The sequence below is a fragment of the Argentina anserina genome, chromosome 4, assembly GCF_933775445.1.
Source record: "Argentina anserina chromosome 4, drPotAnse1.1, whole genome shotgun sequence".
Lineage (NCBI taxonomy): Eukaryota > Viridiplantae > Streptophyta > Magnoliopsida > Rosales > Rosaceae > Argentina > Argentina anserina.
This window is the reverse complement of record NC_065875.1, coordinates 6,134,653-6,159,031: the sequence shown is the minus strand read 5'-3', so window position 1 is coordinate 6,159,031 and position 24,379 is coordinate 6,134,653. Positions and strand designations below refer to the sequence as shown.

The following is a 24,379-nucleotide window of genomic DNA, read 5'->3' as shown; positions in this document are numbered from 1 at the left end:
GCAAAACAGGATAGATAGTTTGACTCGATCTCTAAGATCAACGATATGATACCAATATTCTACAATTATGACGATCAGCATGTCAACCATACACAAGTCGATGGATCGATGGATCTAGCCTATCAATTTTCAACGCACATACCAAAAAATGAGCTGGCCAAGCTAGTGAGATCAATATATGGGCGATATGATCATATATATCACATCAGAAAATTGATGCTTCATGAATCTAAAAATAATAATATATTAGATGCTATAGATATCATATCCCTCATTTTATACAAAAGAGATTTACCATTTGGCCGATAATCCTTAAATCATTCATATGAAACAAGAACACGAATACCATGTTGAAAGGAGCCTAAAGTGTGTTTGGCGCAGTGACTTAAAAGAAAAATTGACTTATATTTATTTCTTAACATAAGTTGCTGATAAGTAAAATAACTAAGTGTTTGATAAACTGACTTTTTATAAGTGACTTTTAATGAAAGCTGTTGTGTCAGAGTATTTAGTAAACTCAAACTTACTTATACTTATATTCGTGAAATGACCAATTCAAACATCAAATAATTTTATGTCTTATTAACTTACTATATACAAATCCCAGAACGTTAATCAATCCAACTACAAGAAATCATAGACAAACAAATACAATGAATAGAACTATATTAGTAAAAGGATTCACCTCCTTGAAACGTTTGAGAAAAGCTCAATTAACCTAAATACAAGAAGAATTCATTCTCAAACCATTATTAGAAATAAACCCATTGTAAAACAATTGGACAATTTGCAAATTTCTACAGGTTCCGCAAGACTTTGTTTAACAAATGCAAACTGAACAATCAATTTCACCACTTAGTTGTAATTATGTATACTTCCAATCCAAAGGAAACCTGTCAGATTCCAATTCTTAAGGTCAGTATGCAAGAGTTAAGTAAAAATTCATATTGTATATCAATCAACAGTCATAATTATGCATTAGAATTTAGAACCCACAAACTGGTTTCATTCAATTGGAGAACACATTCAATACCAGTCTACCAATTAATACAAAATAATTAGAGGCTTAGAGCATTATTGATCAAGAGATGAGTCATAATTAGCAGAATTGAACATTTGCAGAAAACTTTAGGATACAAGAACACCCAGAGAAATTAACTGAGATGAAAAAGAAAAGGATGTTGTTGGGTGTACATATGAAATTATAATCATAAACAACTCATAACCCAATTCTGGGTGGCCTCCATGATGAAGATGGCACCACAATGAAGGAACGACGTCGATATAGAAGACACTGAATTGAAGAGGAGGAGTCTCTTTGACTTCGAGGTAGACGTGTAATTTCTATGCTTTCATGAGGCACCCAACGTCATTACAAAAATACCATTTAATTGCGATCGTCTCCATGTTTCTATCGACTTTTACTTATTTTGAAAAGGAAGTCATTGCTAACTTCTACTTATAGCTCCAAAACAGTCATGGCCTATGAAGCACGGACACGGACACAAGTGTCTGTATTGGACACGATTCGATACGTTGACACGACATCTCGAAATTCTTTTGGACACGGACACGTAATTGACACGTTAATTAAATATTATTACATTTAATATAAATATAATTGCATAATTTTTTTATTGTTATATTAAATTTGGGCATAATTTTTTTATTGTTATATTAAAATCATATATTTATTAAATCATTTAACGGTTGTCAAAGATCCGATCTTTGCACTACGCGACCGTATCCGAGTATGTGCATAGTACAACACCTCATAGAACAATGAAGTAATGTACTGTGCTCCCGAGAAGAAACTTGTTCATATATGTTACCTGTTGTGGACCTTCATTCATTTCACCCTTCATAGTTCTGGAAAAGGCAATTTTAGTTTGGGAAGTGCGGGGCACATGCGATAAGTAATAAAGAAAACAAAGAGAAATCAGAGGGTCTCCCATGTGCTTCACTTTCCTTCAAACATAGTTTATTCTTTCTTAAATCCCACCTATTGTGCTAGGCTTTAACCCCTCATTATCCAAAATGACCACCACAAAACCACTGACCGTCATCTAACCCATAAGAAGAAGAAGAACAATCCACTCACCTCTCTTGACTTTATCCTTCCCAAATCTCTACTGTGGAGGCCGCAGAGTTTAAATCTACCAACAACCAAAGATGTTCATTCACCCAAAAGCGACTCAAGAAGCCGAAAGCAATACTGGAAATTTGGTGAAGGCGAAGAAGAAGGAGGAGGAGGAGGGAGGAATCCAGGGTTTCACAGGGCCCAATCCGGGGTCGTAAACTCGTAGTAGTGATGGCGAGTCCGCAGTCGATAATGCCGAGGTTCGGTAGAGGCATGTCGATAACGCTGGGGTCGAGAGTGTTGCAGAGTCCGGTGACCGACGTGTTTGTTTGCATGTCCGTCTTGGATACGCACGTATCCATTTCGTATCCAAATAGGATACACGTATCTTACGTATTTTGGAGTGTCCGAACGTGTCTGTGTCGGACACGCGATACGCATGCATTTTGCCGTGTCCGTGCTTCTTAGGTCATGGCTTATAAGAAAAGTACATTTTTATGTATTTACCAAACATTCATATCACCTTAACTTATAAGCTGCACCAAACACGTACTAAGTCCATTTTTACTTGGTCATCTAAAATGATATTCCAAGATTCGAACATATCACAAGGTGGCCTCAACCAAACTTATATAAGGCCCATACTGTCAGATTATAACAATATCAGATTCGGTGCTGAATCGAATTTCCAACGGCCGAAATTAAAAGTTGGAAGACTAGACCCAATCAGCAGTGGCAGATCCAGAAATTTGAGTTCGGGTGGGCTTGAGTTTTTTATGAAACGAAAAAAAAATATGAAAAATCTCGGCGGTGTGAGAGACTTATATTAAGTGGGAAAAAAGTGCACTTTGAGGGATCATTACTCATTAATACAATATAAGAATAAACTAAGTAAATCTAATCCTAAAGTTCGATAAATTTTCAAAGTCATAGATCACCATCTCATTGTCAACAAAATCAACATACTATTTTTTAGAATCATCCACTGGATTGACTGGAGACTCTAAAGACAATGGTGCATCATCAAAGTTTGGAGAAGCTACAGAAAGAGTAGAAATTAGATTTGAACTTGAAGATGAGACATTAGTTATTGGATACCATCTAGTAAGGTTTTTACATTGCTTTGACTTCGACATTGAATCAAACAATTTATTAGAGACTACCTACAGATTAAGAAACAATGCTTATATTAGACAAAATGTAGCAAACATGCAAACACAATAGCAAGGCAAACACAACGGCAGGGCAAACACAGTAGCAAGCCAAATACAAAACTCCATCTTAATTGTGAATTTGTAATAGAAGTAATATAACCTAAAACTAAAATTAAATTATTGTAAATTAATAAGTATAAATTTTAGCAATAATCATTTAACAAAGCTTAGAGTTCATACAAAAAAAAAAGCATAATCAAATTCTCAATTTAGTATTTGAAATCAATACACCATTGTTTGATTTGTCACTCCATGCCTGACTTTGTCCAGCCTCCAGAGACTCTAAGTAAAAACCAAAGTACCCAGTAAGATTAGAAACAAATTAAAACATAATCAAGTCAAATAAGAAAATCCAATTGAAAATAATCTTATATAAGCTTACAAATTGTTGATGAAGTATGAGAGAGTGAGGTGTAGAATTGAATGCGCAGTAGTAATGGAGAGACTAAGAGGGAGGTGAGATTTTGAATCTTTGATGGAATGAAGGAGATTTGGAGAATGCACTGAAGTGAGCAGTTGATAGAGAGTGGTGGACTGAGAAAATTGAGAGTTATATCGGGAAGGATAAAGAGGAGTGAGAGTATTAGTGATTTAGTGTAGTATCAAGCAGTTGATAGAGAGTGAGGGACTGAGAGAACTTAGAATTATATCAGGAAGAATATAGAGAGTGAGTGTTAGTGATTTAGTGTAGTACCAAACAGTTGATAAAAAATAAGAGACTGAGAGAACTTAGGAATTATATCGGGAAGAATATAGAAAGTAGAGTATTAGTGATTTAGTGTAATAACAAAAAATATATATATACCTAAGTTTTTTTTTCCCAAAATTATGGGGTGGGCTTGAGCCCCCCTAGCTCTTGCCTTGCATCTGCCACTGCCAATCAGATTGTCCACGTTGCCATCTTCCCAAACCACAAAGCTTTCCCGCCAACACAATCCCAACCACCTCACCCAGACACCCACTCTCTCCTCTACTCTCCAGAGCCACATCAACTTAGACAACCCTTCTCCAGGCTAAAAGATCCACGCACATAGTCTCAAATCTGGGTTCCGACCCAATACCAATGTCTTCATCAAACTCCTCAACCTCAACCCGAAATCTGGGTCGTTGGATTACGCACGCCAAGTGTTCGACGAGAGACGAATTGCCTGCAAGGACTCTCTCGTCTTATAATTACATAATCAATGGAAACCTCAAACACAGTGATGTTGAGGAGTCCCTATGCTTGGTTCGGAGGCTGACTTTGTCTGGGAAATGACTAATGGGTACACGTTTTTGATGATTTTGAAGGTGTCAACTTGTAAGGGTAATGTTGTGTTGCCGAGGAGTTTGGGTAGAATGGTGATCAAGCAGCTGTTTGAGATAGGAGAATTGCCAAAGATATTGCAAGGTCTCCCCATTCGGAAACCCACATCTGTGTGTGGGGGTTGTGCCGTGTTTGACTTGTAGTGGGAGCATGAATGTGTTTGATGAGGATGACGACATGCTCAAGAGGTGCTCCGAGTGCAATGAAAACGGTTTGATTTTGTGTTGTAAATTCGTACTCTCCTGCATATTTTAGAGGATGTTATGTTGTTGCTGATACATAAGCAATTTAACAAGGTCAAGAATAGTCGAAGGAGATTCAAATGTGTCTTTGGTTTGTGGTCTTTTCAATAATGAGACATTAAGTTCAACAATATTAGTACTTGGAGTTAACGTTTGCTTTTTGAAAGGGTGCAGCTATTGACACTCCACAATTTTATTTTTTTCACCACACATTCTCTTTTCACCCTACGTATATATTTTTTATTTCCAAATTACTTTATTCACCAAATTACAATACCTAAATTGCCCATTTTCAATAATAAAAGTTCACCCAACATAATGTTTTTTCAATTTTAAGCTTGTTTTGTTCATCTACATCCTATTATTACATTACACAATTCTAAACTTCCTTTGTTCAGGTTTTATTTCAGATTAATTTTAACAATCTCTATTAAGAAAAAGTCATGCAACTGTGAGCGGCATTAGCCTCACTTTTTTGGAAATTTTGAGTAATGAGAAAGGGTCACACATAACGGTTCAATTAGACGGAGACACAGATGTCGCAATGTGAATGGCAGAGAAGGGACTTGAACGGTTGAACCCAAACGTAACGTCGTAGAGAACGGCTCTATTTAGGTTTGGAATAAATAGACCAAAAGTTTCAGTTCCTCTCTCTTAACTCTCATTTCAGTTTTGAATTTCAACTCTCTCTCTCTCTCTTCTTCTCTGAGAGTTTTGAATTTCAAAATTATTTGGGTTTTTCAGAGCGGCTCCGGTGCGGGCAAACGCCGCCGTGGTTCGCTGTGCCTCCGGCTCACCTTCGCAAGGTAAATATTGTCAAAGCTTTCCCCCTCTGTCTCACTCTCTCTCTAGTTTGATTCCCTCTATTTCTGATTACTCGTCCTTACAATTCAGTTGGAATATCTCACACGAATGATCTTTGATTCTCTTCAATTTGATTTCTAGGGTTTTTATTTTGGTTTTTCCTTGATTCAATTTCAGTATTTATATCTCTGCGGCGGCGGGTTTTGGATGATGTGGGTTTACATGTTCAGTTGCTTTGCCTCGATTTTGATCCTTCGATTTAATATGACCCTTCGGTGATCTGGATGCTTCGATTTTTAATGTGACCTCGATTTGACCCTTCGATTTGGCTCGGTTACTTTACCCCAATAATATGATGAGAAAGATGGGTAAAATCTCAGTCCAAAATATTGGTGTTCCCTATTTTTTTTGGGGTTGACGAACCATTTTTGAATTGGGTTTCATTCCAATTTTGAGGGGTTTGATCTGCATGTTGCCAAGTAACAATTTTTATCATTATTGCTATTTGATCCTATCGGATTAAGGGTTCCTTAAAGGTTGGCTTTGGAAGTTCCAATGAGATTTAGTCGGAATCGGTCCCTCAAATGTTGCCTCTGAGATTTAAAGCAAGCCGGAAACATGTTGCCTTTCTTAGAACCCTCAAGTGATTTTTTTTGCCCAACTTGAAACCCATTGATGCAGTAGTATTGGGGTTACTACTGAAACTGTTGTTGCCTTTCAAATTTCGGTTTATGTTGAAAGATTGAGTTTTTAATAATCTCATTGTTGCGTTGTAGCCAGATGAGTCTGTGATAGTTATCGGAGGTTTAAAGTTGCCTATGAGATTTAAAGCATTCTGCAAACATGTGATTTTTTTTTGCCCAACTTGATGCACTAATGATGCCATTTGATTTTGAAATTTTTGAAAATGGTTCCTAAAGCTTGCCTATGAGATATAAAGCTTTCTGGAAAGTGGAAATATGTTGCCATAATAATTTTGTAGTCCTGTGGGTTATATTGTTTCTGAATTAAGGCTTAAGGGTCTTTTAGATATTCGACTTTCTTGGCTTGGTTGCTGGGAATGATTAAAAACCAAAAACCGAGTTTGCTTTGTTGATTGTTGTTTGCAAATTGGTGCATATAAGTTGAATTCAGTTAGTTGCGCTATTTTTGTTGCATGTCTCTTTTTCGGTGATTCAGCACTTTCATGTAAAGTTGTCATTTGATCGCATTTGAATGAGGGTATCTGGAATGTTTCAAAAAGACTAGTCAAAATAAGTTCCAGAAAGGTTGCCTATGTGTTTGGAGCATTTTGCAAACATGTTCAAGTGTTTTTTTTTTCGCCAACTTGAGCACTAGTGTTGCTATTTGATCCCATTGGGATGACTGTATTTGAAAGTTTCAAAATTGGTTCGTAAAAAGTTGTCTATGAGATTTAATTATTCAAAGCAGTATGGAAACATGTTGATATTAATTTTTCGCCCAACTTGAATATTGGATTTGTTGAAATTGGTTTTGAAAAGGTTGCCTAGGACATATAAAGTATTTTAGAAAGTGGAAACATGCTGCCTATGATTTTTTATTGTTTCTGAATTAAAACTTCTGGGTCTATTAGATGTTCGACTCTCTTGGTTTGGTTGCTGGGATGATTAAAAACTAAAACCGAGTATGCTTTGTTGGTTTTTGTTTGTAAATTGGTGCATATCAGTTTGATAATGTTATATGTTCCATCTCTTTGGCCCCATACATCTTGTTTGCTTGATGATTCACTGCTTTCATGTGTAACGTTACACAGTTAACAAGTCCTGTCGTTAATTGGCTAATTATGTAAAGTTGCCGGATACCCTTCTAACTGTTGTTGTAGCACTTTTGATTTCCAACTCACATTCCAGGTGAACTTCTTCTTCTGTCAAAATTTTTGCATTTGTTCAGGCTTTGAAATGTCTCTAATATAGATATTTGGACCATTACATTTATGCTTCACGTTTTTTTGAAATTGCAACCAACCTGAGCAGTGAGCAGCCTTGCTCACTTGCAACTCAAGTTAGCTGATGAGAACTGGACATCTACTCAGTTAGTTGTTGTCATTTTATCCCATCGGAATGAAGGTATTTGAAAGTTTTAAAATTGGTATCTAAAAGGTTGGTTATGCGATTCAATTATTTAAAAGCATTCCGGAAACAAGTTGCCATTGATTTTCTGCCCAAAGTGACTACTGAATTTGTTGAAATTAGTCCGTAAAAGATTGCTCATGAGATCTAAAGCATTCTGGAAACATGTTGCGATATTGATTTGTTAAACATGTTGTCTTGTCAGTTTACATTAGAAAGATTGTTGCTACATGGATGCACCATGACATTCAATGAATCTGTATCTGAGACCTGAGAAAAGAGATGCCATTTGTTTCTTAAACCTGAGTTTGGTACCCTAGCTGGTTTGAGCTGTAAATTCTCATGTTGATGTCCATGTGTTATTGAGAATGCGTTTAAAATCGAGATTAGACCATGCATATATAATCTCACTTTTGCATCTGTTTTCAAGGCTTGGTGGTGTGTAATATCCAATTTATTTTGGGAGGGAGGTGTCCATTTATACTAGTTTTCAGGAGTGAAATTTTCTTGTGCACCCCAATTCTCCTGCTTACGAATGATCCCATTGTCTTTAGCCCTAAACACAATCACAACTCGTTGCTTTAATATATGTTGGAACTCGTCCTGATTTCCTCTTTACAAGTTAGGTAATCTTTAAGTGGTAATCTTCAATATACCTTTGATTATGCATCCCAAATGGTTTAATGGTCATCTTTAAGTGCCCGTTGTTGGCCTTTTGCAGGATAATGTTTGAGTTGTTTCTCTTCAATTTGATTTGGATTTTTGGGCTAGAACGTATAGCTAGCACATTCAGTGGACATCTTCTCTCCTATGACATACTTTGTTATAGTCTCTTATTAGTGTGAACTCTGTGTTATTACCATGGTTGATGTTCATCTTATGTTGGTAGAGTTCTGTTGATTTTTTCTATCTCTGTGGGTCTTCAATGATGTTTGGGCTTCACATCGTTTTAATTCCCAAACTGGTCTTACTAGATGCTTTAAAAAAGTTTGAAAACCCTGTCTCTGGTTTCCAAAATTTTTTGGCTATATATATGGCATTTTAATCATAATGCTCAGGTGAATAATATGCAGCAATGTATGAAAGCTTTGTATACTGTTGGGAAATGTCCGTAGCTAATATTTCCATACATATTTGGATATGTACTATAGCATTATTCACATGATTTATTGTCAGCGTAAGTTTACGGTAAACTCATCTGTGTGTGAGAATGCATTTTTGGGGAATCTTTAACAAGGCTCTCATGGGCATCCATATTTGAACCTTCTTCTTGCTGTTGGATTAGCCATTTCGTTCTTAATGTTTAGGGTATAGTGCTGCTAATACAATGGGAAATTAGGTTGCTAATACCTTGGCAATAAATTCGATGAGAAAGCTTTGTCTAGTTTCGAATAGGATGCGGGTACTTCTATCCCCTCAGACCTTAGGTGTCTGTTCTGGGAGAAGGAAGAGGCATGGAATCATTTCCCTTGTGTAAATAATCAGACATGTTAAGTTATATGTGATCAAGGTGAATTTGTGCCCAAGTAGGAATGGCTCGTTCCAATGTGCTCTTTCTGTGAATGCAGATCGTTTGTGCGTGAGATATATGATGGCCAACTATTGGTTTAGTTGAAGAAATCGTTGATCTTCCTGCCATGAATCCTTGGGTTGGTTATCGTTTTCAATCCCCCTGCTGCATTAGATTACAATGATTAGTTACTGTGATGAGTTGTGCTTTTGCATCTCTAGCTATACTATGTGGATTCTAGTATCTTTGTCCTTGCGTTTGTGCTCATCTGGTTTGATATTTGTTGTCCGTCTTGGGAACAAGTAATTCATATGTCATCATGCAACTAGATGGTCAAGTTGTCAAGAGCAAGATTAAGTGGGGGTAAGCTTTCTAAGATATGACCATGAAACTTCATATATTCTTTCTTGATTGTGAAATTGTTTGGTTTTGGATGCTACTTTACATCGGGAAGTAGGATATAATCTTGGAAATGTGAGACTTTTCAGTTATTCATGTTTTGCTGCATAACTATTATCGGTCAGAAATTATATGGAATCATAAATTCATGGACATGTTCCTCATTTCAACCACAAATAATTTTGTTTTTACTAATAATTGTTTTCTGGCAGTACAAAAGAGCCAACTCGGAATGAGAATTTCAATTTTAACATGTACTGGATTCATACTAATTCATATCCTTACAAACTGCTTTGGTATCTATTCACGTGTTTTCTCTGTTACTATGAAAATTGAGGACCTTGTTCATGCATAAAAAGTGTCCTTTCTGAAAATTGCTTTGTTCACTGTACATCACAAGCTTGAAGTCATATTGATAATTTGTTCCTTTCTGAAAATTTGAAGTGGTCATGGAGCTCCTTATCTGGCTTCACATTTTAGGTTGCTGCTTGGGATGCAAACCTTGTAACTCCACATAAGTGCATGGGGAATGCAGGCGTCAGCCTAGACTGTCTTTGTGATGGTAAAAATTGGATCACTTGTATTTCTGCGTATTTTAAAATAAAAAGATCATTATCTTGTCAGACTGATTAAAGTGGGTTGATATTTTGGTATGAATAAATCCTGCTTGTTATACTTTTAAAATGAATCCTTTATGTGGTTTTGTTGTTGCTCCTAGTATGGAATTATACACCTTGTTGTAGTAAAAAGCTTGTAAGATCTCCAGCAGTTACAATATTCTAATGTTGCAGATTAAGTCTTTGGTATGAATGTACGTATGATGCTCCAAAATTTTCAGCTAATAACATGTGTGCTTTTCTAGGTAATTCACATGAAGTTTTGGTGGAATTGGAAGGAATGGGAGGTGGTGGGTAATTACTTTTAGTGGTGAGTTTGTGATGATAAGAAATTTTGATCAAGTTGGACAGTGTGTTAGAGAAGAAAATGTTATAGGAGAGAGTGCAACTAAGGAAGAGGATACCAAAACTGAGAATGATTGTGAACTCACAAGATACCCTGAATGTAGAACACCAAGTTTCAGTTTCTCTTTCTCTCATTTCAATTCTCTCTCTCTTTTTCTCTGAGAGATTTGAATTTAAAGTGGTTTGGGTTTCCAGAGCCGCTCCAGTGTCGTCGACCACCGCCGTGGCTCGCTGTTCCTCCAGTTCACCTCCTCAAGGTAAAAATCCCCTTTGTTATCAAATTAATGATCTTTAATCGACTCTTCAATTTGATTTCTAGGGTTTTAAATTTTGTTTTTCTTGATTCAATTTCAGATTTATATTTGAGGCAGTGGGGTTTCGGATGATGTGGGTTTCAGATGCTGTGCGTTTCTTTATCCCTATGATTTTGCCTCGGTGAATTTGATCTTTCAGTAATCGGTATGCCTCGATTTGTCCCTTCGATTTGGCTTGGTAAAGTTACCCCCAGTAACATGAGAGAAAGATGGGTGAAATCTCAGTCTAAAATATCTCTTTTTGGGGTTGAGAAACCATTTTTGGATTGTGTTTCATTCCAATTCTAAGGGGTTTCTTCTATGATCAGTCCCGCAGTTAATTAATGTTACCAAGTAACAATTTTATCAAGGTTGCCTTTGAGATTTAGTTGGAAGCCTTTCTTAGAAATCACTTATTATTTTTTGCCCAACTTGAGGTTCAGACCCAATAACAAACTCATTGATGCAGTAGTGTTGGGCATACTACTGAAACTGTTGCCTTTGGTTTTAAAAATCTCCTTGTTGCCTTGTACGGAAAGAGTAGCCAGTTGAGTCTGTGATAGTTATCAAAGGTTGCAGAACAAGATTTTCATTTTCCAAGGATGTCTTTGACCATTGTCCCTCTTTTGATGCATCTCTTTTACTCAGGTACCTCAATTAAGAACTAGTATCCTTTTGATTTCAAGCTATGTGGATGCATGGTGGTAGTAAGAATGAGTTTATTTTGTGAGGCGTGATTAAAGAGATATCATTTGTTTCTTAGACCCGAGATTATAAGAGAACATGTTTGCATGATATAAAGAATTTGAGATGCCTTTTCTTTGTGTCTGTCTCATAGAGACTGCATTTACATGATATATTGAATTTGAGGGGGTGTCGTTGTCATATGATCATCAATATGGATCAGACCCTTGTCTTGTCACTGCTTAGAAGAACATATGTTGACATGATCTAATGAATTAAAGTCCTTTGTTTCATGTCTTTCTAGAGAGTACATTTACATGATATATTGAATTTGAGGGAAAAAAATCAACTTAAACATGTAATGATAGCATGTTGTCCAAGCCAGAATCTGAGGGATATTTTTTTTTCCTTCATCAGTCTTGCAAGTTCAGCCTGTTAATTATAAACATTGTATCAAGCTTGCCGATAGGCCCCATCCAAATAAGGGATCTGTAAGTTTCAAATATGCTTGTCGAAAATGGTCCCTAAAAGGTTGCCTATGAGATATAAATCATTATGCAGACATGTTGCCATCACTCAAGTGATATTTGCCATGCTTGAATTTCAAGATAAACTCATTGTTTCCTTATAAGGTAAAGAATAAACATGATAGTGTTTGGAGGTTTCATTTTCTGATTTTACTCTTTGTAGACGCACAACGATATTTATAATGAATTTATCTTGCTGATGCGAACTAAGTGGGTTGACTAATGTTTTTCATTAGTGGAGAAAATATGTTGCCTGTTACCTACTTATGAATATGTGATATAGAAATATATTTTCTACTCAGCCTGAAATTCGTCTCTTTGATAGAACATAAGTTTACGGATTCTTTATAAGCTTTAGAGTATGTGATGTTTGTTATGAGGGAGTCCAATGCTGAGAGTTAGTTTATGGATTCCAATGATGATAAACATCATCTGAGGGATTTCTGTTTACATGAGTTCCACAATTTTTGAGGGATTGTGATACAAAGTGTCTCTAAAGCAGTGAACTTGAAAGAGTACTGGGGATTGATCTTTCAAGCAATCTGCACAACTTAGGATCCTTGGAATGTCACCTCTCAAGCATCTGGGTTTGATGCAATAATGTAGGGAAAACAACTGAGATATTTTTCATTGAAGTTAATGTTTATTAGATTGGCTCTCGGTGATTTTGCCCAACTTATGGTCCAACAATAAACTCATGCATGTATGCTAAGTGATTTTGCTAAGAGTTAAGCTCCATTCCTAGTTACAGAACGTTGTCTTTTCCTTTTCTGATTTCTGTGACACGGTTTAATCTTTGAATTTTTCCTGCATTTAGATACATATTCATTCACCGATGAAGTTTCAATGTTTATATTATTCTATATCCACTTCTCATATGAGATGAGGTAAACAATTCTACTCACTGAATTAAGGGAGTTCATAAGATAAATTGTTAACATTAACTTGATTGGTTCCACTGAGCACTGAGCTATTGTGTTTGATTTATTAGGGGATTCTATGAACATTGAGCTATTGTGTTTGGTTTAGTAGGGAATTTTATTGCATTAATACTTTTAAGTATGAAGGGTTGAGGGATATTTTTATTGTTTAGAAGATTATATATGAAAGCCTTAATTTTTATTTGGCTACTAGAGGCTACCTATTGAGTATAGATTGAATGCTTTGTTTTATTTAATTCTTAGAGCATCCCAAGACTATCTAGTTTCTGTCTTTGAAATTTCATATATACTATTACAATGACTTAAAACTACACCATCATGTTAAGTTCATTGTGTTGCACATGGAAAATATATAGTATGGTAATGTTGGATAACTTTATCTTTATAATCTGGAAATGCAAATTCCCAGCTGAATGGTCAAAAGTTGGACAAAATATTGATAGGTTGCATGTTGTCTACCATTATAGCTAGTATCATAAGCAACCCCTTCTCATACTTATTTGATTTTGATGAAAGAATATGTTTTTCCTTTAATGATCAAGAAGGCATGTCATTGTATCTTTAGGTAGTGTGTAACTGCATTAGATATGATATGGTCTTCTCATCATATGCTAGGGTCCACAGCTGAAAGGGAGTTTTTCGTGGGAGTGAGTTGTAGATAATAGAGATTAGTTACTTGGGGGTGGGGGGAGATTGTAGTTCCTAAGAAAAAGGGTGATTTATTTGTTTTTGTGGTTCGGTTTGTCTTTGAAAGGTCCCTTATTATATTTGGTCCTGGGAGGAAGTGGGATAGAGTAGTGTTTACTATGTGAAATTCTTCAGTAGCTTTATACTCTGAGTGAAACATATTGTGGGTAATAATCTGTTGACAATAGAAAGTTGATGACTTAAATCTGGAGAGTAGGATCAGGTAGCTTTGTGGTCAAATTGGATGATCTTTAGCCTTGCGGATTATATCGTATCTGAATTAATTAAGGCTTCTCGGGGTCTATTACATGTTCAATTTGCTTGCTTTGTTTTCCACAGATAGTTGAAAACATTGTAACGACCCCAAAATTTCGAGCTTAAAAACTCAAAATTCTAAAGTCGTTAAACACAAAATAATCTCAATAAAATCGAAATCATTAAAGTGTCACAGCGGATCAATTCTGAGTTCTCAATACAACTCAGACAAACCAATTATTACAACCCAAATTTATAATCCATACATAAAATGGAAATGTAATAATCCTCACAAATCACTCACAAATCTCACAAATAAAATCACACTAATTCTCACACAAATCCACGCTAAAACCTCACCACAAGTAGGATACGAACGACTTCGAGTCTCCGGAGTCGTCGCTCAATCTCCACTAATCAGCACCTGCAGAGTTATCCCCTACACCATCGGATTGGTGCACCGGGATTGTAAACACAAACCCGGTAAGCTTTACAGCTCGTATGAGTAAAATGAAAATAAAACTCGCATATTAATGCATATACGAAAATCCACAAATCAAACAAATATAAATGCACTCATGAGTCAATGGACGGCCCATCTGGTTGTCCCAAAGAAATATGAAAATAGCTCTCATGAGAAATTAAGTAACCCTTCTGGTTAGCCAAATGCATTTATAATACGGGTACCAAGAACGCTGGTACACATCTGATACACCGCCGTAATACACCTCTCGTAATACACCACGCTGTTACCCCTCTCGTAATACACCGCCGATATTGGGTAGCCACCCGCTACCCAACATCCAAAACAATCTGAGTACCCATGAGCAGATAACCACCTGTTACCTCACATGCAGTACTAAGGCAGACAGACTAGAGCTCTAACTGTATCGTAACTTTCGCCCGGCCAAAGGCTAGGTTCCGACTTGCCAAACACGTACAATAATCTCACATCATATTGTACCAAAAATCAGGTCCGAAGACAATTCACATTTTAACAATCTCAATGTTAAAAATCACGTACAATAATCTCACATCATATTGTACAATTCAATCACATGCTCAATATAATCACAATAAAATCATAACAGTATATTATATAACAAACTATATATATTCGTACTTATTTACCATTTATACAATATATATAGTCCACTATATCTTATACATGTCATAATTTATAAACATGTCCGAAGACAAAACGTTAAACAAACTCCATATTAAGCTCACATGCTTGTCATCAAATTAACCAAATCTAGATGAATTCATAACAGTATATAATATAGCAAATTATATATATATGTAATTATTACCATTTATACAATATATATAGAATCCACTATATTGTATACATGTTGTATTTCAATAATAAAAACTCTTACAAATATCTTAGAATCACCGCAAGGGTAGATTCGTAATTATGTGAGATTTTACTCACCTTATTGACTTGAGCGTAATTCCACAATTCCCGAAGATAATTCATTTCCTCGATTTAACGATCACCTTGAAAAGATAAGAAAAGAATTTAGAATCGTTTCGTAAACCTTTAAATGCCGAAACAGTAATAATCGGTTACTGTTAAGCAATTTTCGGTTTTACGAAGTTACTGTTCAGTGTTACTGTTAACTGTTACTATTCACGGTTACTGTACAAATATACAAGTAATACGTATTTTTTTACATATAAATACTATATACGTATTTCTGTACGTATAAATACTATATACGTATTTATGTACGTATACGTACTGTTTAAATGTAAATACAATCTCAGTAAATAAAATTTACTAAATTACCCTTTTACAAATTACTTTTTATATTTACTGAAAGTAATTTATATTTATATTTACTGTAGGTAAAATTTAATTACATTTACCGTACGTAAATAAAATTTACATTTACATTTACCGTACTTAAGTAAATTACCAAAATACCCTTCTCGGAATCACTGTTCACGCGCCGCCGCACGTGGCGGCGCGTGGGGTGCACGCGCCACCTCCGGCAGGCCGCGCGTGGGGCACACGCGCCACTTACTGTGGCGGCGCGTGGGGCACACGCGCCGACACCAACCACGGCGAGCATCACGCCACCGCCGGGTCCAATCTCTTCTCCTCCTCCTCCTCTTTCTTTCCACACCCTCAGACACTCCCTAAACTAACCCACGCCCTCCCACGCGCCGCCTCTAGGCGGCGGTATCCCCTCCTCCTCACCTCCTCCGATCTGCCTCTAAACCATTCAAAATTCAACAAACAACACACTCAATCCAACAATCATATCATCCATACCTCGAATTGAAGCTACCAACTCCGATCTAGCACCGGAGAGGCTCGGATCGCCGACAATGTTCTATCCTTCGGGATGAACTCGAACCAATGCGATTTGACCCTTAATTCGGTGACTGAGGGTGTCAAGGGTGAGGATCGGTGTTGAGGTGCTCTCCTCCGAGCCCTTGAGTCGTCAGAAGTGGTGGTTCGAACGGCGGCGGTCTGCAGAAGCTTAATGTCTTCGGAGAGCTTCAGTGTGGCGACTCGCGGCTCGTCGCGTCCAGGGGTGACGGAGGGTGGTCGTGCGACGCCTTTGGGGTGGGTGGTGAGACTCACGGCAGCCGGTGAGGCTAGATTGCCGGTGGGCAGTGAGGGAGAGAGAGGGAGACTCGGGAGAGCGAGAGAGAGAGAGAAGGAGAAGGAGAAGGGGGGCGGGCCGAAAGGGAGAGAGAGAGTTTCCAATTATGGAAACCCTAATCTCATAAATGCTCTATTTATACCAGTTTCTAAATCGGAAACTAACTTCCGACGTTAATAACTTTTACGTACGATGTCCGTTTCGAACGCGTCATATACTCACGAACTCGTATCGACGAGCTCTACAACTTTCGTGAAGAAAGTTTTCGCAACCGAGCGACGGAATGAAAGTCGATAATTTCGTTCGGAAACGTAACGTTTTTCTTATTAAACGTTCCGAGAACGTTTCCGTTTCCGTTCCGTAAAGTTGCAAACAATTATATTCATTTAAACTGAAATTCATAACTTTATAGAATTCAAATTGAATCAAATAATGTATTGAAATTTAGGGTTATTACAAACATAGTACCAAATATGCTTTGTTTTTGTTTGTAAATAGGTGCATATAAGTGAAATCAGTTACTAGCTAGCTAGTTGCAATATTTTTGCAACTTGAATGCTTGATTCATTGCTTTCATCTATTTATTTACAGTTAACAATGCTTGTTATTGATTGATTACTGTAGAGTTGCCCAGATACAATTGTAACTGTAATATAGTAGTTTAGTTTGGTATCCTGCCCATATCATAGCTGAGTTTATTTTACGTCTTCATTTTTGCATGTTTAGGCTTTGAATTGTTTCTAATATGAAAAATGACATGCCAAAGTTATAAGTGAAACTCAATTACTAGTGGCAACTTTTTGCAGCTTGAATGCTTGATTCAATGCTTTCATGCTTAATGTTCCACACTTACTGATTCTTGTTGTTGATTGATTAATGTATGTAGAGTTGCCCAGGTACAATTGTGACAGCAATATAGTAGTTTTGTTTGAGATAATGCCCATATTATAGCTGATTTTCTTTTATGTCTTCATTTTTGAAAGAATGAGATGCTAAATTTATGGTAAATTCTACATGCTTATGTGTTACTGCAACCAACCTGAGTAGGTTGCTTACTTTCAAGCTCATGTTAATTGATGAGATTGATCAGCTCTTGTTCCTGCTTATGGACAAGACATGTTATACGGTTGGTGATATGAAGTCAGTTTCTTTCTGACTATAAAATAGATGTATATACGTATGCATGAATTGTTGAACTCAATTCTGTCACTGTGATCTGACTGAAACAAGGTTTAGTTGAGGTTTCTGGGAATTGACTTCTCTTATTGATGAATATGGTATGGTTTGAACTGATGGAGAACACATTGTTGCCTTCCTGATGCTTTTTACATTCATTTCTTTCCTTCATGCTTATTAGAAAGTGGGCAGATGGATGGATATGATGAAAGTTGAATGGTGGAAAGGTTCTCCAACCCAGCTATTGTTACTTGTGACGTTTTGATTGAGGTGATATGTTTCTTTCATGGTTATATATAATGGTCCTCTGAGTCATCAGACGTCTAATGTTGCTAGTTGCTCTACTACCTAATGATTTGAAAAAGATTATTACAGTAGTACTAGCTGGAATTTTGATATTCTCTAATCCTAGCTTTGCGACGATGTGAGACTCGTATTTCGTATCCTTAACTCCTTAACTCCTTAACTTCAGTAAATCCTTTGAAGCTAGTGGAAATCAATGTCGGGACTCATTTCCCGTCATTTGATTTCTGGTATGAAGCCAGTAGTAGCTCGTTTGTGTTCTGAAAGCTCATTTCTTTTGGTATTTTAACCATGGGATTGTCGTATGAGCTCATGTGTACAATCATCTCGATTCTACTCACTCTATCATCTCGATTCTACTCATTCTAGTATATTCAAATTGTGGAAGAACAATCTTTATACAAGGAAATGCAATCTTGTTGTTACAATTACACAGTAATTGTAAAGCAAAACATTTACTGCATCATTGAAGCTCGGTGGGGTGATAGTTAATAACTTCGTGAGGCTAGTAAGTAGTAATTTTGTATAATTAATACAATTCCACAGTAATACTCAGACCGTCAGCGTTGCTATCTACCCAAACCCAAAAAGCTTTCCCACCCGCCTCACCCAGACACCACTCTCTCCTCTACTCTCCAGAGCTACATCAACTCGGGCAACCCTTCTCCGGGCCAAAACATCCACGCCCATATTCTCTAATCCGGATTCCGACCCAGTAACAATGTCTCCATCAAGCTCTTCAACCTTTGCTTGAAATTTCGGTCGTCGGAATACGCACGCCAAGTGTTCGACGAATTGCTTGAAAGAAGTCTCTCCTCTTATAGTTACTTAATCAGTGCAAACCTCAAACACGGCAATGTGGAGGAGTCGCTGCGTTTATTTCGGAGGCTGGTTTTGTGTGGGTGAAGGCCTGATGGAGTGGTGCATGCTCAGATGATCAAGTCGGACGTTGAGGGGGATGACGTGCTTTATACGGCGCTTGTGGAGCCTTATGTTAAGAATAGGAGAGTTGGATATGCGAGGAGGGTGTTGGATATGATGTTGGGGAAGAATATTGTGTGTTCAATGTCGGTGATATGGAGGTACATGAGTCAAGGATATGTGGAAGATGCAGAAGATATATTTCGGAGAACGGTAGGGAAAGATGTTGTGGTGTTTAATGCAATGATTGAAGGTTACAGCAAATTGGTTGGTTTGGCTAAGAAATCAATTGAGGTTTACATTGGCATGCAGCGGTTACATTTCCAGCATAATATCTTTAAATTTGGTAGTCTTATTGCGGTGTGCTATGCGCTGGCAGCATTTGAAACTGGGCAACAAGTTCAGTGTCAGCTGATGAAAACTAACTTATTTGTGGACATAAAGATGGGAAGTGCTCTTCTAGACATGTACTCGAAATGCGGAAGAGTTGAGGATGCGCAGATGATTTTCGACCACATGCCTCAAAAAAATGTGTTTCCGTGGACTTCGATGATTGATGGTTCTGGGAAGAATGGATATCCTGGTGAACCACTTGAGCAGCTGGTCAGTGTAATGCAGAAAAAAAATACCAAATCAAACCCAATTTTGTTACATTCCTCAGTGCTCTCTCAGCCTGCGCTCATGCTGGGCTGGTTGATAAGGGCTTTGAGATCTTTGAAAGCATGAAGAGGGGCTACTCAATAAAACCAACAATGGAGCATTTTGCTTGTATGGTTGATCTCTTGGGACATGCTGGATGTTTGCGTCGGGCATGGGAGTTTGCAAGGGGTATGCCTGAGAAACCCAGTTCGGATGTTTGGGCGGCGCTTCTCAGTTCATGGTGATGTTGAGATGGCAAGGCTAGCTTCCAATGAACTTTTTATGCCGAATCCTGACAGTCGGCCAGGGGTGTATGTTTCACTCTTTAATAACTTAGCAGCTTCTGGTAATTGGGACAGTGTAAGTGAGCTTAGAGAAAATATGAAGGCGCGAGGGATATCTAAAAATATTGGATGGAGTTTGGTTGGTACATATAGTAATTGATGAATTCTGAAAAGCTACTATGAATAAGAGAAGGTCCACTGCAAAACAAGATCTTTGGCTGAGTTTCCTATTGATCCACCACTATCTTTGATGCTGTGTGGACCTTGGATGCAGTGATGAGATTTTGACCATGATTGCCATGATTCAGACAGGCTATATATTTTACAAGCCTAGGGAGAAACAAGCCCAAGCTGATCAGAAGAGAGCCAAATTTTCCAGCCAGAGGGTGACCATCTGACTTTACTTTCAGTGTATGAGGCTTGGAAAGCTAAGAACTTTTCTGGGCCATGGCGTTTTGAGAACTTCGTTCAGTCTCGATCCCTTAGGAGGGCACAGGATGTCAGGAAACAGCTTCTAAGTGTCATGGACGAGTATGTTCTTCTAATTCATCTAGCATGGTAGCATGATATATGTTTGTTTTCTTTGTTGGTTCACTTTTGCTTGGTTTTAGAAAGTGTAAATTTGCATCCTTGGTACATATCATGATTCATAAATGTCAATCTTAGCATGCTTTTCTCCCTTGTCCTTTTAATTGTTCTGAAAGTTTTTGGGTACTTTGTGCTTTAGAATCTAGGTATGTGATACTGAACAGTAATAGGTAATTGTGAATCGAGTGGCTACAGAACACAGCATACATATTTAGAAACTTAAGGACTTAAGATCACATTGTTGCCACCATATTCCAGAGGAATAAGTATCATAACTTCTTACTCACAGCCTTGTATCTTAAATATCATCCTCTCAAATGTGACCATTGCAATTATAATTACAATAATTAGTATGTGCATAGATAACATATGTTGTGCCCTTGCTGTTTCTAACCCGTTATCTCATATTTATAAATAAACCACTGATCAATAAATTTGCCGTATTCTCTGTTGATGATTAAAGTCATTAAACTGTGTTATGACTATTAGTTTTGATCTTCAGGTATAAGCTGGATGTTGTGAGGGCTGGAAAGAATTTTACTCAGATCAGGAAGGCAGTTACGGCAGGATTTTTCTTCCATGGTGCTAGAAAGGACCCTCAAGAGCACAGTATAGTCGGTATTAGATCCCGGATAAACGCAAATGTTCAATTAAAGGTTTGCTCTCTACATTTTCTAATTATGTCTAGCTTAAGTTGGAAATGTTGTTTATGATTATCAAAACACATGCGGGATTCTGTGATGCTTGGTGCTGATTACTATGAAACCGATTCTGAAGTGCTCTCACTGTTAGCTGAAGGAAGAGTTCCCGTCGGAATAGGAAAGAACACAAAAATCAAGTACGAGCTGCTTAACCTCCCTTTCCTTTTCACTCGTGATGATGCTCAAACTCATAATAATCTTGATGTTATATGCAGAGACTGCATCATTGACAAAAATGCTAGAATCGCGAAGAATGTTGTTATTGCAAACACTGAGGTATAGTAGATTAAATGCGACTGCTGATCTTTAGATCAGTTTTCTGGTCATTGGAACATTGATGTAGGTCTACTCATGTCTCTGTTTATGAATGGAATTTCAGGGAGTGCAAGAAGCTGACAGATCTTCAGAAGGGTTTTACATCCGCTCTGGTGTAACAGTTATATTGAAAAATTCAACTATCAAGGTATAGGACTTTGGTGGAGAACCAGCCAGTTTATATCATGAGTTGGGTCATCTACCATGAGTTGGTTACGTCTACGAAGGATATGTGTGAGGTGGCAGCCGTCGACCCTAAATGGCTTGTGAAACTAGCACCCAGGTTCTTCAAAGTGGTAGACCCTACTAAGATGAGTAAGTGTAAGTGTCATGCGCGTGTTGAACCGCTCTAGCTTGCACCATTTCAAGGGTAGAAGTTCAATTCCAAAAGGTTCCAGTGTTGTTTCATTCTTCACAACTGATCCTGTTTCCAACTCATCATGAAAAAACCTTCCAGATTGCACCATTTCATATTGGAGATTGAACGATGTCTGTTTACTTTCATGACTACAAAAGTGTTTATCCTTCTCTTATTATGTGACATGTACCTCCTTTTTTCTTTTGGAGTTTTATTGTGTATGTATGTGGTATATTTGTTGAATCTTGACTTTGGTATATCTTTAGTAGTTATGCTTTTCAATTGAAGTATATGAGAGTACACTCTTTTATGCCTGCAACTTTGTTTAATATATGGCTTTATTAGACTGCTGAGATCTTACAGTCCTCAGTCCAGGTTTATTGTTGTTTCAATTTTTTTATTAGATGGATTGAGTTAAAAAAAGTTATTTTTCTTTGTACTTTGTAAAGAGGTTGAGGAAATCTGTTTTTTTTTTTTTGCCAGAAATCTTTTGATATTTGCTTTTCAAGTTAGTTGCGCTGAGCAGCCCTAGGCTTTTTTGGAACCTAAACACTGTCGTCATACGTATATTGAGAAATTCTTTATAGAAAATTATCGATAGGTCATGCTGTACTCTACTCTACTATGTTTACTTCTTTTGTAGGTGTTTCAAATTGTGTTTGATTTTTGGCTAAAAGAAGGAGCTAGTTACTTAATTGTATTAGGTTCCACGAGGGCCCGAACCCAGTCTAGCCTTTGCCCTCGCACCAATATTATTAGATGAATATATACATTGCGGGACTAAATTATCACCATAACCTTAACGAAAAATACATGAATCGATTTCATAGAGATCAATCTAAATTGAATAACCTATATATGAACTAAATAAACTGCCGAGGACCAAAAATTGGAATTGGAATGATCGTTTAGGCCTTTCCAAGTGAGTCCCAACTGTTCGGCTTGCCCCTGAGCTTCTGCTTCTTGCAGTCTGCTTCTTTGGGTGAAGTAGAGATCTTTGTTCCTCTCAAGTCTTTTGCTCTTTCTTGCTAAAAGAAAGCTATGAGGTTTATAAAACTTTTTTTGGGTAAAACGAAGAAAGAATTCAGGAGGTTATGAAAAGATAGCCACGTTTATATAGGCAATAGAAAGTTGTAGGTAATCGTGTTAGGGTTTCCTAAAAGGGTCGAGGGCTAGCTATTTTATAGCTGTATCCAATTATTCCATAGCCGCCAACAAATGATTGCCTTAAGAAGGAGGCAGCTGATCCTCTATTCCCAAAAGCCTATTCCATTCTTTATCTCCTATTGAATTCCTGACACTTGGCATTATCAGCCTAATCATCCTAACAGATTTTTAATCTATGCTAACTCCGTTAAACCCCTTCTAACCCTATTCTAACTCTTCTCTAACCCTATTCATCCTACTCTGTAATACAACTCAACTTACAAGTGTTGGCCGTCATTCCCTTGAACCTTGAATATCAATCAGTTACCAGTTGCATGAATCTTCCTATTTGATCAACAATTAGGTCAGTAGTCTTCAACGATTTTGTTTTTAGAAATATTGATTGTCATATTATATTGATCTATTCAATTGTCCCCATTCAATTTTATCAAGCTTTTTTAGGAAGCTTTTATGATATTAACCTGATTCCAAATTACTCAGGTCATGGAACTTGAATTTCAGATTCCATCAAACTCAAATCATTCGGCAATATCAACACAGGTAAGTGTTGAGTCTTCTTCTTTTTGAAACATATATACATCCATCAAATATATATATATATATATATATATGTATACGTAAAATCTTTTGGGGTCTAAGAAGTATGCTTGTTTTTTTTTTAAAAGAGAGGAGTACATGGCTTTTAAATAAACACTCAAAAATAGATGATTATAGTTGTAGCTTGTTTCTATTCAGACTTTTAGTTGTACAAGTTATTTATGATTGTTTTGGTTCTTTGTTCCTTTGACAGTTGTTTGATATATATAAACCTTACTAGTACAGCAGTTCAATCACCTAAAATGACTGATAATGTGTTGATTATTTTTTATTTCTTTCAAGGATGTGGATGTTGCTGGTAGTAGCGATTGTGGTATAGACTTGAATGGGTATGTAGAAGTTGAAACTAATGAAGTTGGAGGTAGTAGTGGTGATGGTATATACTTTAAAGCACCTGTTGAAATGGAAACTAATGAAGTTGGAGGTGATGAAGAAGAGTCAGAAGAAGCTACAAGGCCTATTGAAATGGCTGAGGTTATTCATTCTAGAATTCAACAAGACTAGGCAGGGCACATGTATCCTCCAAAATCGTTGAAGACTACTGACCTAATTGTTGATCAAGTAGGAAGATTCATGCAACTGGTAACTGATTGATATTCAAGGTTCAAGGGAATGACGGCCAACACTTGTAAGTTGAGTTGTATTACAGAGTAGGATGAATAGGGTTAGAGAAGAGTTAGAATAGGGTTAGAAGGGGTTTAACGGGGTTAGCATA

At 37.1% G+C, this 24,379-nt stretch overlaps 2 pseudogenes; both read left to right on the top strand.

Annotated features, from left to right (window-relative positions):
- The first annotated feature begins 3,717 nt into the window (after window positions 1-3,717).
- LOC126792086 (pentatricopeptide repeat-containing protein At1g28690, mitochondrial-like) lies at window positions 3,718-20,188 on the top strand (annotated as a pseudogene).
- LOC126792085 (probable pre-mRNA-splicing factor ATP-dependent RNA helicase DEAH5) lies at window positions 20,126-22,044 on the top strand (annotated as a pseudogene).
- Window positions 22,045-24,379: the final 2,335 nt, after the last annotated feature.